The sequence below is a fragment of the Podarcis cretensis genome (genome assembly GCF_951804945.1).
Source record: "Podarcis cretensis genome assembly, chromosome: 11".
Taxonomy (NCBI): Eukaryota; Metazoa; Chordata; class Lepidosauria; order Squamata; family Lacertidae; genus Podarcis; species Podarcis cretensis.
In genome coordinates this window covers 18,467,510-18,483,727 of record NC_137180.1, presented here as the reverse complement: position 1 = coordinate 18,483,727, position 16,218 = coordinate 18,467,510, and the positions used below count along the sequence as shown (strand labels likewise).

Sequence of the window (16,218 nt, the reverse complement as noted above, 5' to 3'; positions counted from 1 at the left end):
CCATAGAAAGTTTGTTTTCAAAAGTATAAATGTCAAAAGCCTAATTGGGTGTCAAAACCAATATGCTATGGGGGATTTCAGAATTACTGAGACCGCCACATTGACCTTAAAACAAAACAAAACCGGGGAGTCGAAAAGCCCCCCTCGTGAGATTTAGGCTGCAACCCCATGTACACTTACCCTGCTGTAAGTTTAAACGGAGTAGGGCTTACTTTTGAGTAGACACACCTAGGATTGCCCTGTTACGTTTCTTTTTTGAAGTGTGGATTTGACCAAATACCCTTTTCTCAATTACAGCATGTTCCTTTCCTTGTACGCCTTTGGAATTGCTTAAAATCTTTTCAGCTGTCTTAAATAACATTATGTGTTGTTATTCGCATAGTTAGGAGCAATCAACCTTATCAATGGCACATGCGTAGCTTTTAAACACTATTTCTCCTGTTGAAATAAGGGTTTGTTTTTTTAAAGTATTTTTCTAGTTTCACGAACTACGGTTAAACAATATTTGCACTTGGATGAATTTACAACCGATCCTCACAATATTTGTATGACAACAAATGCTATCAAAACGAGGAGATTTGGAGTAAATTTGCGCTCTGGGCTGAAAGAGGCAAGCTCAGAGACTGCAGGGACTGGCGAAAAGAAGCCCGCAACTAGTTTAAACAGAAGTGCTTGCATTCTAAACCTTGCTGAACCTGGACGTAAATGGGATGGAAATCGGTTTAAACATAAATAGTCCGGTTTAACTGGTCAGTGCATGGAGCAGGAAAAACGCAATTTCAATGTAACTTAGAAAGTTTGTATGTATATTTTTTCCAACGAGTTGAGGAAACTTCCCAGTGCTAACGGTAACGCGGGTGGTTCTTTTTAATTGAAACAATGTCACGAAACACGCAGTTCCTTAGCAAAAAGGCGCACTGAATTTACTTCAATGTATTTTGAATCTGGCGAGGATCCATCCGAGCCTATGCACTTTTACTCGGAAGTAAGCCCCACTGGTTTCAGTGCGGATTAAGCCCAGGTAAGTATTCATAGGACCAGAGACCTGCATCAATATCCTCCTGCTTACTCGGCCCCAGGAACTATAAACGGTGCTACCAAGATCTAGCGGGTACAGGATTGCAGCCGTACAGCGCGATCCTATATGCATGTTTCCGCAGATGTGAGTCCCATGGGGTTCAATGGGCCTTACTCTCCAGTTGCAAGCGTGTTTAGGATTGCAGCCGGAACCTTGCACATTAAATGTGCATTAAATGTGACACTTTAACCGCTAAGTGGGTTTTCGGTTCGCGCCGGTGTCGCAAAGCGCAAAGGTTTCGCGATCCCGATCATGGGCTGTGGGAAACCTGAGCATTTCAGCGCATCGTTTGCCTCCAGAGGCGACGCAGCGCGTGTTTTCTCGGGCGGAGAAAGAGAGAAAAAATCTGCTCCCATAAATTACAGACTCATAAATTAATGGGCTCTGAAACGCGCTTTTAATGGCCTACAGTACGCGGCTTACTTTTTAGAGACAGAGCTCGGTAAATCTAGAAGATAAAGGGCTTGCAAGAGAGCAGGAAAGGTAAAACAAAGGGTGACCTCAGAAAGGGCAGGGCTGCTGAGCCAATTCGTGCTTCCCTCGCCAGCACTTAGAGAAAGAGCTTTGGAAAGGCCAGCGGTACTTGATGTAAAATACTCCACGTGGTCCACGCGGGATCGCGACGCGGCTCAGGAACCGTCGGATTTGCTGGCGAACGCAGCTCGGCGCGGGTTCAAGCCCTGGGCGTGCCAGGGAACTGGAGCGCGCCTAGTTCTAGGCTGGGCTCCCAATCTGCTCCACAATCCGCTCCCTAATCCAAATCCCAATGCGCTGATCCCTCCTTACTCATCCTTAACTATGAGCCCGTTCTGATTTCTTTGGAAGCAACTCCGAGCTGAGATCCTTCCTAGTTTCAAACGCACAACCTCAGGGTTTGGCCAGACCATCTCGGGGCTGTGTCGAGGGGTGGTGGATCGAGCCCGTTGTTAGTGAGCCCGTCTGTTTCTCCTCTCTCCCCCACCCCCCGAATGTGCCACAAAACCCTCTTCCCACGCGCCTCGTGGTCTGGTATCTCTCGTTTCTGTCGGAGATCAGAAGGGGTGGCTTTCCAGGGTTCACGAATAAGGAGAGGAGGATCCTTTTCAGAGGTTATAGGGACGGTCAAAAGATAAAGGGATTTTCGGCACGGGAAGGTGGAGATCCTTGGCCAGAGACTGGTGGACTGCCTTATGGTTTGAGACTAGTTTTGATTTGCAGCGGGGATCGCTGGGCTATGGAAGCAGTTGTTGGGCCAGGGGTGACTGCAGCAGAGGCTAAAAGGAATCACAGAACGGTAGCCCAGCCCACATTAATGCGCCTTTGGAGTTCTTTTCACAGGCTGCTGGTTGTGGAGAGTTGGTTTTGCTTTGCAATTTCGCGCGCCTCCCGTTTTGAATGTGCCCATTGGCTAGCTGTACACGCGACGTGCCCGCCGTAACAGCATGCACAAGTGACGCATTCCACACTAAAGCGAGCTCTCAGCCCTCATCTTGTGAAAGCGCGCTGGTTTTTGGAACGGGTTCCCTAAATTCTGAAGTTCTACGCCAGAAATATATCGCAGATCTGCAAGGGTGGGCGGTCATCGTACGGAACACGATGACCTGTTGGAGTTGATTTTAGCTCCATTTATCCGACCTCGCCTCCCATTAATTTCATGTTGATTGACCAGAAACTCTCTTACATTCTTTAAAAAGTGGAGAGTCCAGTAAATTAAAAATGCAGAGTTTGCCCTTGTAATCGAACTACGGCAGGTTATTGGATTTTGCACTCTTATCTGAAGCACATTTACACATTTCGATGGGTCTCTTGTCCACTGAAGGTTTCAAGTAAGGATAGCAGACTCAGCCTCATTGAGTCCAAGTCGTTTGGCTTAACTGGGACACCTAACCCGATGCTGGTAAACCTTGTTCAGTCCAGATGCCCTGTGGTCCGAATATGTTCCATAATTTTAAAGGATAATGAGGTTTGTGTCGGGGAAATAAAGCTTGCTGCATTGTATCTCACATAACCAGATTCCGTCAACCTTTGACTATGATTATGATTAATATCGACATATGCTAATTGCAAATGGAATAATGCACAAGACTCTTAGTTTCACCTGAATATCTTTTATTGTATAGTACTGTTTTAAAAGTTATAAACTAGAGATGATGAGGATCCCAGTGTTAGAATACCTGTGGACATTCCGATATGTACAACGAATGGCTAATTTTTCTCAATTGAAATCGTGCCTAAATGTAAAGCAAAATATTCTACTTTTTCACTGTGTGTTCTGTTTGGGTAGATGAGGTTTAACAATCATGGAGGCGCCAAACAACACTGAACTGAATGGGGCTTACTTCTGAGTAGACGTGCAAAGTATTGCCTCGTTAGAGCGCCATCATGCATACTCAGAAGTAAGTTCCACGGAGTTCGGTAGAACTTACTCCCAGGTAAATGGGAGTAGATTTTAACTAATTTAGGGCTCCTCAATCACAGATATGGATTATTTGAGAGACTATTCAATAGGTACTAGCCAGGAGTCAATTTTCAAAGAGGATCTGTTTGAGGGTATTTTTTTAAGGGGAAAAAAAAGGAAAAGTGATTTATGTTATTGTTTCAAGTGGAGACATTTCTAGCTAATAAATTGTCACAGTCTGACTCATTACGATTGGAAATCAAATGGGATTTTGCTTAAATAAAGCGGCAGTTGTGCATTTTAATGTCTAGATTCACGCCCATGATCCTGAGCAACTTAGGGCGTTTTCACGCCTGAAGCTTGTATTGGTCTTAAAGGCGACTGCTAAATAAATCTGTCTTGGCCAGAAAGCGCCTTCAACTTGAAATCTCTTTTTAAGCTTCTATCTTGTATGAACAAACTTCACACGAGGCGCAAAAAGAGGCTCAAAAGGCTTTTTCTGGCCATGTGTGATATGCCAGAATTTTTTTTTACTGAAGGCTGACATTCAAATCAAATAACTCCAGTTGGGATTTGACGTCAAAGTCTTTGAAATGTCCTCGCTCCTACTTACTCACTTTAGGGGGGTAAATGTTTCGATTCTTACCTATGGAAGAAACGGGGCTTTTAATTCATTTTTAATTATCGCGACGTGCAGAAGAAAGGATTAAAAACCTACTCCGCATTAATTAATCCCGAATGGAAGACAGTGATTTTGGGTTTGAGGCGACATGGTCTTTAGGATCGCAACAGAGATCCATGTATTTTATGTCCTTGCGCTGCAGCTTTCGGAACTGGAGGTGGCGCGGCTCTTCTTCCTCCCTTGCATTGAAACGCCGACAACAAAGAAAGGGATCTTTCTGACCCCAGCTGCTCTGAATCGTGTCAAACTAATGCAAGAGAGCAGTTGCATTGTCCGTCCTACTGGATCGAACGACAGGAGCATTTGCCCGCAGCAGCGTTCTGCGAAATATGGACCGTCCCCTGCCTTTTACGTTTTAAATCCGCATTTTCCCCAATTGCTACTAACGCCTCTGATTTAGCTACTTTCCATCATCCGTTTCGCCGGCGGCAGCAGCAGCAGCACCCTTAAAGAGAGCAGCTCGCGGCCCATATATTAGATTGAGGTTAGAAAAGGTGGTGACTGTTTATTTAAGGTGATAAAATGGTCCATCAGCAGTAATCTCCATCGATATGTGCCACAAGGAGATGAAGGATGAGGGGACAAGGCACAATTAATTGCCCTATAGTTTTGTAGGAGAGAGTGGAGGCAATGCGGCCCTCGCTTCGATCTCCTCTCCCAAAGCCCATTCATCATCCGCACATTGTATATGGGGCTCCCCCAGGGCCAAGGGGGTGGCAAGGTTTATCTACACACAATATTCTCCTAACCTTCTGATACCTGACACCGAAATTTAATTCATTCATACGCGCGATCGAAGGAGGCGAGGTACACTCACACACACACAAAATACACACGCGCTCTATCCACACGCATTTTCCCAGCATATCACATGGCTTCGCACTTAATTCGTAGTCTCTCCTCTTCTCATTCATTTCCCTGCCTCCCCCCCAATAAAACAACTAAGGTAAGAAAGTCACCAGATGGGTCCGAATACAGTATATGCACACACTTAAACGGAGGCAGTGGCGTGGCAAGCGCGCAATGGACACCCCACCCCCGTTTAGCATAATGATTTAATTTCCTGAAATGGAAAGGCTTAGCTATGTTAAAATGGCTCCTCTACATTGCAAACTATCAACATTTATTTTGATATGCATAACAGGGCCCACCAAAACTTCTCCTGAGTGAGCTGCACGGGTTTGGAGAGAAGCCGTCTAATCCCGCATCTGCTCAGATCCAGATGCCCCGGATTAACCGGTGTGCATGTACGGATCCTGGCTGAGAGAACTCGAGATGGGCAGCCCGATCCTGTGCGGGCTCTCCAAGCAGCGCGCAAATCTGTCCGGCGGAGAAGGCTCATAATAAAACAGGTCCTCGGAGGGCAGATAACTTCCGGGTATATAACCGATCTCTTCAGCTCAGGGATGCTAACTTGAATAAAACATTTGGGGTCTGGGTCTGGTAATAATCACATAATCAAATATGGGGTGGTCGTGATAATCGCTCCGCATAATCGATCACAAGAGGCACACTATTTGAATCAACATATTTTTCGGGGGTGGGGGGTGGGGAGGCTCACATATTTCATGGGGGGGGGGCTCCTATGGATCTCTTCCCCCTTTCCTGGGATCATTTGAGTTTTGCATCGCCCTTGAGATTTAGGGATCGCGTTAGGATTAGATCTCCACCTCCTGCGCTCTTCCCCTCCCCTGCCTGCGCGCTGCTTCCGCGGAAGCACCTGGGGCTCAGGTGGCCGAGAGCATCTTGACCAATAGGATCACCTCGCCTCGCGCGGGGTCTTGAGGGAGACGCCGAGCCGCCTCCCAGGGTCGCTTCTTCGGCCACAGGCCGCTGAGCCGGGCGGCAGAGTTTCCCCTTTGAGGGCGTTTCTCCTGTGCGGGCTCCCCAAGAGGAGCCCGAAGGAAGGCCTGTTTCCCTCGAAAAGGCGGGCCTTGCTTGCCTCTGGGCCTCGGAAGAGGCCTAGTCATTCGCTTTCCTGCCTCTGTTTCAGGTAATGGGGCTTCTCCTCAGGTTCCCCAGACGGGCCTCCCTGTCCTGGCTATGTGGGGCCACACACTGGGGTGCCTCTTTGCTTCCCCCCCCCAATCTTTTTCTTATTTTTATTCCCCCTCGCCCTCTTTTTCCACATCAGTACAACAGCACCAGGCGCAAAATGGAGAAGACTTTTTAAACCACAGGTACATTTTCTTTGGAATAGACCTGTTCTAAGGTTTGTGTACGATAATTGCTTTTTTTTTAGACGTTCAGGGGATGTTGGCCAACCTTGGGCCCCTTCAGAGGGCGGCGTAACTTGAATATCGAATTATAAATAAATATCAAACCCCACCCCTAGTGCAAAATATCGAAGAACAAGAACATGTTGGGTTCCTGTAGTTATTAGCTTGCAATGCATTATTGCATTGCCGTCTGACGGTATCTGAAAACGTCGGGTGGTTTGTAACTGCTAAAAACAAAATTTTGGCGTGTTCCTATTGTTCGTTGTTGCTGTATGTAGTTATTAGTCAAGCCATGTATAGGAAAAAGGGGGGACGACTTATGCTGGATCATGAAATACTTTTGAAACTTCCTCAGTTTCAGAAGTTGGTTGGTGATAATGATATTCAGGGTGGGGACTCCTGTTTGAGAAATAATAATTTAAAAAAGAAGCTTCCTTGATGGCTTGTTATTTTTATTTTATTTTCATCTACAAGTGATTCATTGTGATTTTTGGAGTCATGGTTTTTCAACCAAATATTAGCAAGTGAAAAATACCCCAGAGGTATGAATTGCAAATTAAATCCCTATAATTATCTTGCCGTTTTTGAGTACGAGACACTTTTCTGGAGATATTTTTGAGTTAACACAGCTAATACAGAAAACTATGTTATTTATTAATAAATCAAAAGGCAGGCTAGCCTCAAAATATACCTCTTATATAGGGCAGGACTTTGGGAGAGGGGGAAGTTGTTTGCTTTAAGAATTGGACAGTTTGTGGCAAATAATTGTCATCTTGGCTGTTCAGAGAAGTTGATCCTACAATCAGGAGTATGTGTTTGAAGTTGGGGAGTGCTGAGTACAATTCATTTTTTTAAAAAAATGAATTTCTGATACTTTGGCTGCTATTTTTGGGTGGGGTTCAGTCACATTCAGGTTGTGAAGTTATAGTTGATGGTTATAGTCTTAGCAACAAACCTGCTTCCCCAAAAGATCCAACTTTAAGGAAATTGACAACAAGGTTACAGGTTCGATCTTCGTGTGGGACAGCTGCATATTCATGCATTGCAGGGGGTCAGACTAGATGATGCTCAGGATCCCTTCCAACTCTACTATTCTATGGCAAGAAAATGCACTGGAGTAACACTTTTTGATTGCAACATCAGTTAATTGCCCTGCAAACAAGTCAGAACATATTCTCAATTAACAAGTTGTACGTTTCATGAATGTGAAGTGCTAAGCATTTGCTTTCTGACTAGTGAATGGCAACTTCTTCATCAACACATTTTAGCAAAATTATCCAGGCTAAAGGAATATGCATGCTATCAACAAGGGGAAAATGCACAAAAGAATACATTAGTGACCGTAGGTCAAAGATTTACAGTATCCTGGACCTAAGGCTACCTATGCATTTCTTACTTTTTAAAGACGTATTCAAATTTCTTTTGAGCAACATAACATGACACATTATCAAGAGGAAACTGGAACACTGTTTTCTTGTTTTCACTTTTTATGGCTTTCACTTCTTTGCTTTCACCTTTTAGTATTGTATTTATGTTTAGTATCGTGTTAAAGTTCAGCTAGTGAAAATCTGATTGAAACGTGTGGTTGCATTTCATATCTTGGTTTTTTTGTTAGCTTGTTTTGAAAAAGAAAGAATAGACGCAGGGGCAGATCAGCTGAAAAACTGTAGGAAGACAGGTCACCAAGAAAGAAACAGCTCAAGTGAGAAGGTCTAAATCTGGCGTGGGGAACCTATGAGCCCTCCAGATACTGTTGAACTCCAACTTGCAGCAGCCCAGCCAGGATGGCCAATGGTGATTGGAGTATAAATCCAGTACTATCTGGGGGGAGGTTCTCCATCCTTACTCCATAGCGGGCATAGGCAAACTCGGCCCTCCAGATGTTTTGGGACTACAACTCCCATCATCCCTAGCTAACAGGACCAGTGGTCAGGGATGATGGGAATTGTTGTCCCAAAACATCTGGAGGGCCGAGTTTGCCTATGCCTGCTCTATAGCTATGTCAAGAACAGACACTTCTTGCCTAACACGGTTCCCATGCAGTTTTGTCTTACAAAAATGCATAGTTGTGAAAACTAAAGGAGGAATGGCTGATTATCTGATCTATTGATGCCTTATATAAAAATAGCAAGGTTGTTTTGGAAGGCATGATGGAAGGTTTCATTTTGTTTCAGAAGCCCTCTTGCCTCGGACGTCTGACCCTGAATGTTTCCAAAAAGTAGTTGTGTACCCAGTTTTATTAAAAGTAGGAATGTTCGTATCCCAAGACGTGACATTGTATTATTTGTATATCTCGTGTAGTTTTAGCTTCATGTTTTATGTAATTTTAAGAACTCCTGGCTTTTTTATGATGAAAAAGCTTGACCATCTTTTGCTCAAGGTTTGTGTGAGTTAGAAATGAAGTAAATATATAGATTTCAACCAACCCTTTAGTGTCGAGCACTTATACTAACTGTGCCAGTGTCTATTAAAAAGGTAGATATTTCCCCAAAAATTCACTAAAACTTCGTAGATGGGACTAAATTGTATTTGCTTAAATTAATACGTAATATACCGTATTTTCCTGTGTATAAGACGCCCCCATGTATAAGATGCACCCTACTTTTGGGGACCCCGAATTTTAAAAATGGGCACATGCACCATCCGTGTATAAGACGCCTCCAGATTTTTAACCTTATTTTAAAGTAAAAAACCCTAGTATTACACATGGAAAAGTATGGTAAATATAAAATACACACTGAGTAGAAATGTGTGTTTGATTTTGCTTGCTTTCTTACACTGGCAACATTCAAACATGGCACACATAGTATGAAAGAAACTAAAAAATGCCTTTTTAAATTTTTTTTGGTGTAGTATGTGAAAATGCTTGATTGTGTATGTTGCCATAGATTAGCTGACTTTAGTATGACGCATCCTTAGATGCCAAACTCTTTAAGATTTAGTGAATGGTCGGCTCGTTGCATAATAGTATCACAAGTATTTTCCAAAGGCAGATTGGGTGCTGGTTTCCCCACACTGAACTGAGGGGTGACTGCAGGGCATCACAACTTTGATGTCGTGCACATGCAGACAGAAGGCGAGAGGTGGGAGGGGAGGGTGCCTAATTTTGGCCTCGCACAGGGAGCTGATGAAAATTAAGACCAAAGTCTGCCCCTGTATTTTCATTAGGTGTTTTTATTTTTATTGTATGATGGTGGTGTTTATGTACTGTTGAAAATAAACTTTTGGATTTGAGACTATTATACTGCTATTTATTTGTGCAGGTATGTTTGAACAGTTAAATAGCAGATAACAGAAGGCATTCCTTGTTTGTAAAATTGGGACGGTAGAGATAACCATGCACATTTTAAGACGGAAGGGATTAAACTATTAATGGAAAAGAGAAGTTAACATATTTTATTAGTAGCCAATTCAGTGATTTCTAGTGTTGTTGGGTTTTTTATTTATAAAAAGCACTGGCCAACGATAATGACTTCAGTTACAGATAGGTAGCCGTGTTGGTCTGCCATAGTCAAAACAAAATAAAAGAAAAAAATTCCTTCCAGTAGCACCTTAAAGACCAACTAAGTTAGTTCTAGGTATGAGCTTTCGTGTGCATGCACACTTCTTCAGATACCTTCAGATACCTTCTTCAGATACCTTCAGATACCTGGTATCTGAAGAAGTGTGCATGCACACGAAAGCTCATACCTAGAACTAACTTAGTTGGTCTTTAAGGTGCTACTGGAAGGAATTTTTTTCTTTTATTTTGTTTTGATAATGACTTCTACAGTGTTGATGGCGTGATATATATATTCTTATTGTAAAAACTTGCAGATGGGAAATTCAATTCCCAGTATCTCTAGGTAAGGCTGGAAGAGAACCCTGCCCGAAGCCCTGGAGAGCAACTGGCAGTTGGTGCAAACAGCACTGAGCTAGATGGACCAATGGGTCTGACTCATATTATGTGGGGTCCAATCCACCTATTGCTTTTTATTCTGGCAGAGTTGTTATGATGCTTTCCCAAGCAGTAAAGTATGTTATATGTGGCACAAAAGTTTGTTTGTTTACTCAGAAGTAACTTCCACCGAGTTCAGTGAGGCTTGGGTTCGGTGGATTGCAGCAGTCCTAAGCACACTTTCTTGGAAGTAAAGCCTGCTGAACTCTATGGGATTTACTTCTGAGTAATCATGCTCGTAATCATTGTGCGTATCAAGAAAAAATGTTATTGTCATCAACTGCTATGATCTCTGTTGAGGAAGTGTAATGTTTACTGCATCCAGTTAATTAATTGATTAATTGGTTAAAAAAACACACGACAGTTAATCGACTAAAAACCTCTAATTCACTGACAACCCTAATGTATTTGGGGTTTTTTTTTTTGTTTACAACTGATTCTTCCTAAGAGGATCATGTAAGAAACCTTTGTTAACAGTTTTTTTTTAACCAATTAATCAATTAATTAACTGGATGCAGTAAACATTACACTAGAGTTAATTCTGTGGTCAAAAATGTAGGGAAGAAGCAGTTCCTCATGTCTCCGATTCTTTGTTGCCCTTCATGATAGATCTTCTGAAAATATCAGACTTGTTCTGTTGCTTATGTCAAAGTCACAGTAGTAGTTTCACATGCACCATAAGGAACCTCAATTAAAATCTCCTGGTTTCAAGATTCTTGGATTTCTCTACATCTAACAGCAAGTTCGGACTACGGTATTAGAATTTTCTTTTGATAAATGCAGTAAATCAGAATGTGGCCTATGTTGCAGTTTTCTCTTTATAACTAATTATTCATACAGATTGCTGATCTCTTCCTTTGTATCACTTTGTTTGCTTTGAAATGTAGGTTCCCCCATTTTTATTTCCTTGGAAATGAGCGGTTTCTCCCTTTCTTTCTTTTTTAAAAAAGGGAAATACTAATATCTGTCCTGACCAGTGTATTACATGTGTAAATTCCAGTTTCTTGTAAATGGACCAGGGAGCAGATAAATTGCACATCTTTCTGATCTGTATAGCTGTAGCTAAAAGGCTAATTGCACCATTTACACTTTACCAATTTATTATTATTATTTTGAAACAAATATTCACATTGCGAAAAGCAGTCTTTATACATCAGGTAAGCAGACTGATTTCAGTGGAACAGACTTATACAGTGGTGCATTGGATTTAGATGTACATCTGTATAGTTTCTAAGTGCACGCTGCTTAGAAGTAGTGTTAACTAAAATTAATACAATTTGTATCCATGTTATGAATTGTATGATGCAAATTCTACTGAAGCCAATAGGAGCTACTTCTTTACACTGAATGGGACTGGGTTACCTTACATTTAGTTTTCAATTAATCTGAATGAAATTTATGTATAAACTCATTTAGAGGTATGCTTGACTCCTAAATACTTGAGCAGAACGATTTCAGTTACTTCCAAATAATGAGTTTAGGATTTGAATGGTATGCTTTTTAAAAAAATGGAACATTGTAGTCAGCGTTTAAATAGCATTATAAATACTGGGGACACAATAAAAATACTGTAAAATTCAGTTTTACAGACCTACTCTGAAATCAAGGCAAACGTATATTTATGTACTCAGATAATCTTGGAATGCCTTTTGGAATATAGTAGAATTCAGCAAATTGTGAAGTTGGGTTTATATTACATCATGAATAATGCTTGTAGCTTAGATAGTGTTCAGAGTAAATAGCCAAGACATTTATAATAATTTTATGACTATATATGCTAGCAATTCTGGCTACAGAAACTGTTGTCAGTCTTTCTGGATATGCAGTTTCAGTATAAATAAGGAAAATGCATACAGCAAGCACATTCTTTACATAAGTCAAGCAGATCACTTGTTTATTTGTCTATTAGCATAGTTTCCACAGGTGGAATCTACTCTTAGAGCTGGGAAACAATTGGCATTTATGTAGTCTACATCCCACCCCCCTATTTTTTTGTAGTACAGTACTCGTTTTTATTTCTTTTACAGGAAAGGAGCAAAAAAAGCTATTGATTCCAGCACGTATGCCTATCTCATATTTTTATGTTTTATCAGAGGTTCTAAAACCCTCATGTATGTGTAAAAGTGAATGATGTTACATATCTAGTGGCAGAGTGCAGAAGTTTGAGCTTAAAGCTGCCTGGCTGGAGTAAAAAAGATGCGTTGGCTTCATTTAATTGAAGCTGTTCAGTAGACATGGTGTCTCCAAGAGAGCCATTAATAATCAGGAAGCTGGGAAGAGGTTACACATCTAAAAGATTGTCAGCAGGGAACAAATTATTCCAGAATCAAGGGTCTGCTCTGAAAAGTAACTGAAATCTTGATCAGTCGTTTCCTAAATCTTAAGACTTTCCAACAAGATCCCCACCCCCTCCGATTCATACAGTAAAAGAAATCTTAAAGAGGCTATAATGAAAGGTTAGAGGGAGGGGGTTTTTTTGGGTGTGGGGGGGAGAGAATGGTTGCAAGTTTAGTTTTGGGGCTAGCCAGCATGTGCTCATTCTTTATAAGGAACAATCAATTGGGTTTATTATTGATTTTGCTTAAAGAAGATTAGTATAAATCAAATGATAGTGCCAAGCTTTCCCTGACCCATGAAACCAGGCTCTGTTTTTATTTGTTTGAATTCCCTGAAACTCTGTTTATGTGCTTTTACTGGTTCTTTTATGTTCTTTTACTGGTTTTATGTTATATTTTTGTTTTAATGATATTGTTTATTGATCTTAAGTTGTACACTGATTAGAGATTTTAAAAAATATTCAGTGGTTCATAAATGCTTTCAAACAAATACTGTAAAATTGCACCCCCCCCCCATGGAGTAGGCTTCCTTGAATTTCCACCCCTTTGTAGTGGGAAACATGTTGTTGAGCTATTTTCCTATCTAGGATGGTGTCCACTCTAGGCTGCATCTTTCTCATCTCACATTTCAATTACAGTGCAGTCCACAAAACACTTAATTTTTTGCATGTGCTCCTCTGTCTTACACATACTTACTCAAAAAAAAATTGTATTGCTTTCAGAGGTGTAAAGATTGATGTAACCAAGTGGTATAGTTTATAGAAGGTAATGGAACTAAACCAGGGTTCAAGGATCCTGGTTTAATTGATTTCAGGATTGTGGTCTGGCATGTAGTAATGATACCACTAGCAAACAATTGTCCTTGGAACCAGGGCGGGTGATATCATTAGGCAAACTAGGCAGCTGAGTAGAGTACAGACCTCAGAGGAGCGCAGTACTGACCTTGCGGACACAGTTTTATACAGATTATTTTTTGTTATATAACCAAAAAAGACTAACTTCAATTTTCAGAAACACATGGCTTGTAAAAATGATAAAATTATTAAAAATATAAAAATAAAATATCAGAAATTTATATTTTGAATAATGTTATCATTTCTACATGACATCAGTTTTTGAAAACTGAAGTTAGCAATATTTTTTTGGTGATGTAAGCCTTGCCTAGGGTGCAAAATAGCCTGGCACAGGCACTGCTTGGAACATTTCCATGTCTGTTTGCTTTTCAAATACGGTATATTTGTGTCATACCTTAAACAGGGTTTAACAAAAGCAATGCATATATGTAGTGTTTATATGATATTTTCCAAACCACATCCTATATAATAGGCTTCCAAAATAAAAGTAATGGTCCATAGTTTGAACGTGTATGCGAATATTCAGTAGTGAGAAATTTTAGTTTTACACCTGTAAAACCATATCTACCCTATGAAATGAAAGGAAAAGGTTATGAGGGAAATAGGAAGAAAGTGTAGACAACAGCCTATCTCTTCTTCACAAAACATTAAAGAAATGCATGGAGCCTTAATGCCACTTTTATCAGCAGTAGCTTCTGTAGTTTTCTACAGCACTAGGGAATATATCTGCCTTTATTAACAGGAATTATCATCCTGATCCAAAATAATTTCTGGGTACAAATAAAAGGATTTAAGTAAGTTTAAATTGCATTGAAGCCAACAGAATTAAAGTGATTTCAAGTATTTCATCTGAGGATGGGATAAGATTGTATATAGGATTTATAATCCTTTTGACCACAGCCAAATGTCCTGTATCTCTGTGGATTGGTTCATACATAATGATTCTAGTCCAACAGATTATAGTTTGTTAGAGTGGGCGGAAAGCAATGAGTTTGAACGCTCTTTTTATCTTCCACTTTCATACACCTGGCTGCAGAAGTGACTTCATGATTTGTTAAATCATAGTTCGCTCAGGGTGTCTTGACCAGGAATTGTGTTTAAGTGCTGCCTGCAATCCAAGATTGCAGAACAGTTTTAGTTGCAGGCAGTGCTTAAACTAGAGTTTGTCAGTTTGGATGCCTTGGGGAAATGATTGTTTCGCAAACCAGAAAGTCTCCTCAGCTAGACATGAAAAGGAAGGAGGGAACACTTGAGCTCATCACTCATTCCTTCTTCAACTGACCATAGTTTGTTGGGTCAGCAATATTACACCTGAACCTGGCTTTTAGCTGGAATCCCTAACATACTCACTTGTAAGTATGTACCACTCCAAGTGAACCTAATAGAGTACCAAGTGATTTTCCTGAATCTAAATAACTATGTCATAGAATCTTAGAATTGGAAGGTAACTAGTTGTTTGTGCCCTAGAATTGTAGAGTTGGAAGGGAACACAAGGGTGATCTAGTGTATCCCTTGCAATTCAGGAATCCTTTGCCCAACGTGGGGCTCAAACCCACAACCCTGAGATTAAGAGTCTTGTGCTCTACTAGCTGAGCTGTCCCAGCTTCGGGTTCACGTGTCTCAAACACTAGCATCCAGTGTTTCATGGCAAACTGCTGTTGAAATCTAGGACCTTAAAAAAGTAATATGTATAGAGATTGGCTGTTCAAAGAAAAAGTCAAAAATCCCATTTTGTACGCTGAAGTGCACTTCAATCAGTTTTTTGGCAAAGGTGCTTAACAGCTGGAGGATAACTGTTTTACTTTGCTGCTTAATGCGGTACAGTATTCCTTACAGCCTTGCATTTTTAAAGGAATCTTCAAATTAATTATATTTTAATATATTCTGATTTACTGTTCATCTAGATGGTTGTAAAAAAAAAAAGCATGTACCGTATATACTCGAGTATAAGCCAACCTGAATATAAGCCGAGGCACCTAATTTTACCACAAAAAACTGGGAAAACTTATTGACTTGAGTATAAACCTAGGGTGGGAAATGCCGACAGCGGCAAAGGTGGAGGAGGAGGAAGGAGCAGCCCAAAAGGGCTGCTTTTGGGCTGCTCCTTCCTCCTCCTCCGCCAACAACAGCCTCTGCCGCTCGCAAGGGCAGGCACAGGAGCCGCGCTTGGCAGAGCGGCGGTGGCACGAGTGGTGGCAGCAAACAGTAAGTGGGACCCTCACTTGAGTATCAGCCGAGGGGGGCTTTTTCAGCATTAAAAATGTGCTGAAAAAAATTGGCTTATACTCGAGTATATACGGTAATTAATTATGAGCCTTTGAACAGTGATAAATTAACTTGAGCAGTGATAAATTGCATCTAGGTGCCATAATATACGTGTGTAAGTTATCAACTGCAGAAATAAGAGGCTGCATTTTAGTTATGTGACTCATAATCACATTGAATAGGTGGAAACTTTTTGTACTTCTCTGAAAGATTCTTACACAGTATACTGTATTGAAGTTTATCTAACATAGGAGGCAAGAAGGCCGTGACAGTCATGCTGGGTTTATAACCTGTGGTTTTAGGCTGCTTACTTATTCCAGATTTGTGGTTTCGACCACCAAATCCCTAACCAACTGGTGAATATTTTTGTTTTATTTTTAGCTGCTGGATGTGTATGATGCAGAATTATCAGGGGGGAAGTAATTGCTGTGTAAATAATGTAGAACAAGTACTACTTTTTGAAAATATTT

General features: G+C 41.0%; 1 protein-coding gene across 5 annotated transcripts in view; it reads left to right on the top strand.

Annotated features, from left to right (window-relative positions):
* Positions 1–16,218, top strand: part of PRDM6 (PR/SET domain 6) — a 106,502-nt gene that overhangs the window by 5,921 nt on the left and 84,363 nt on the right. The window lies entirely within an intron of this gene.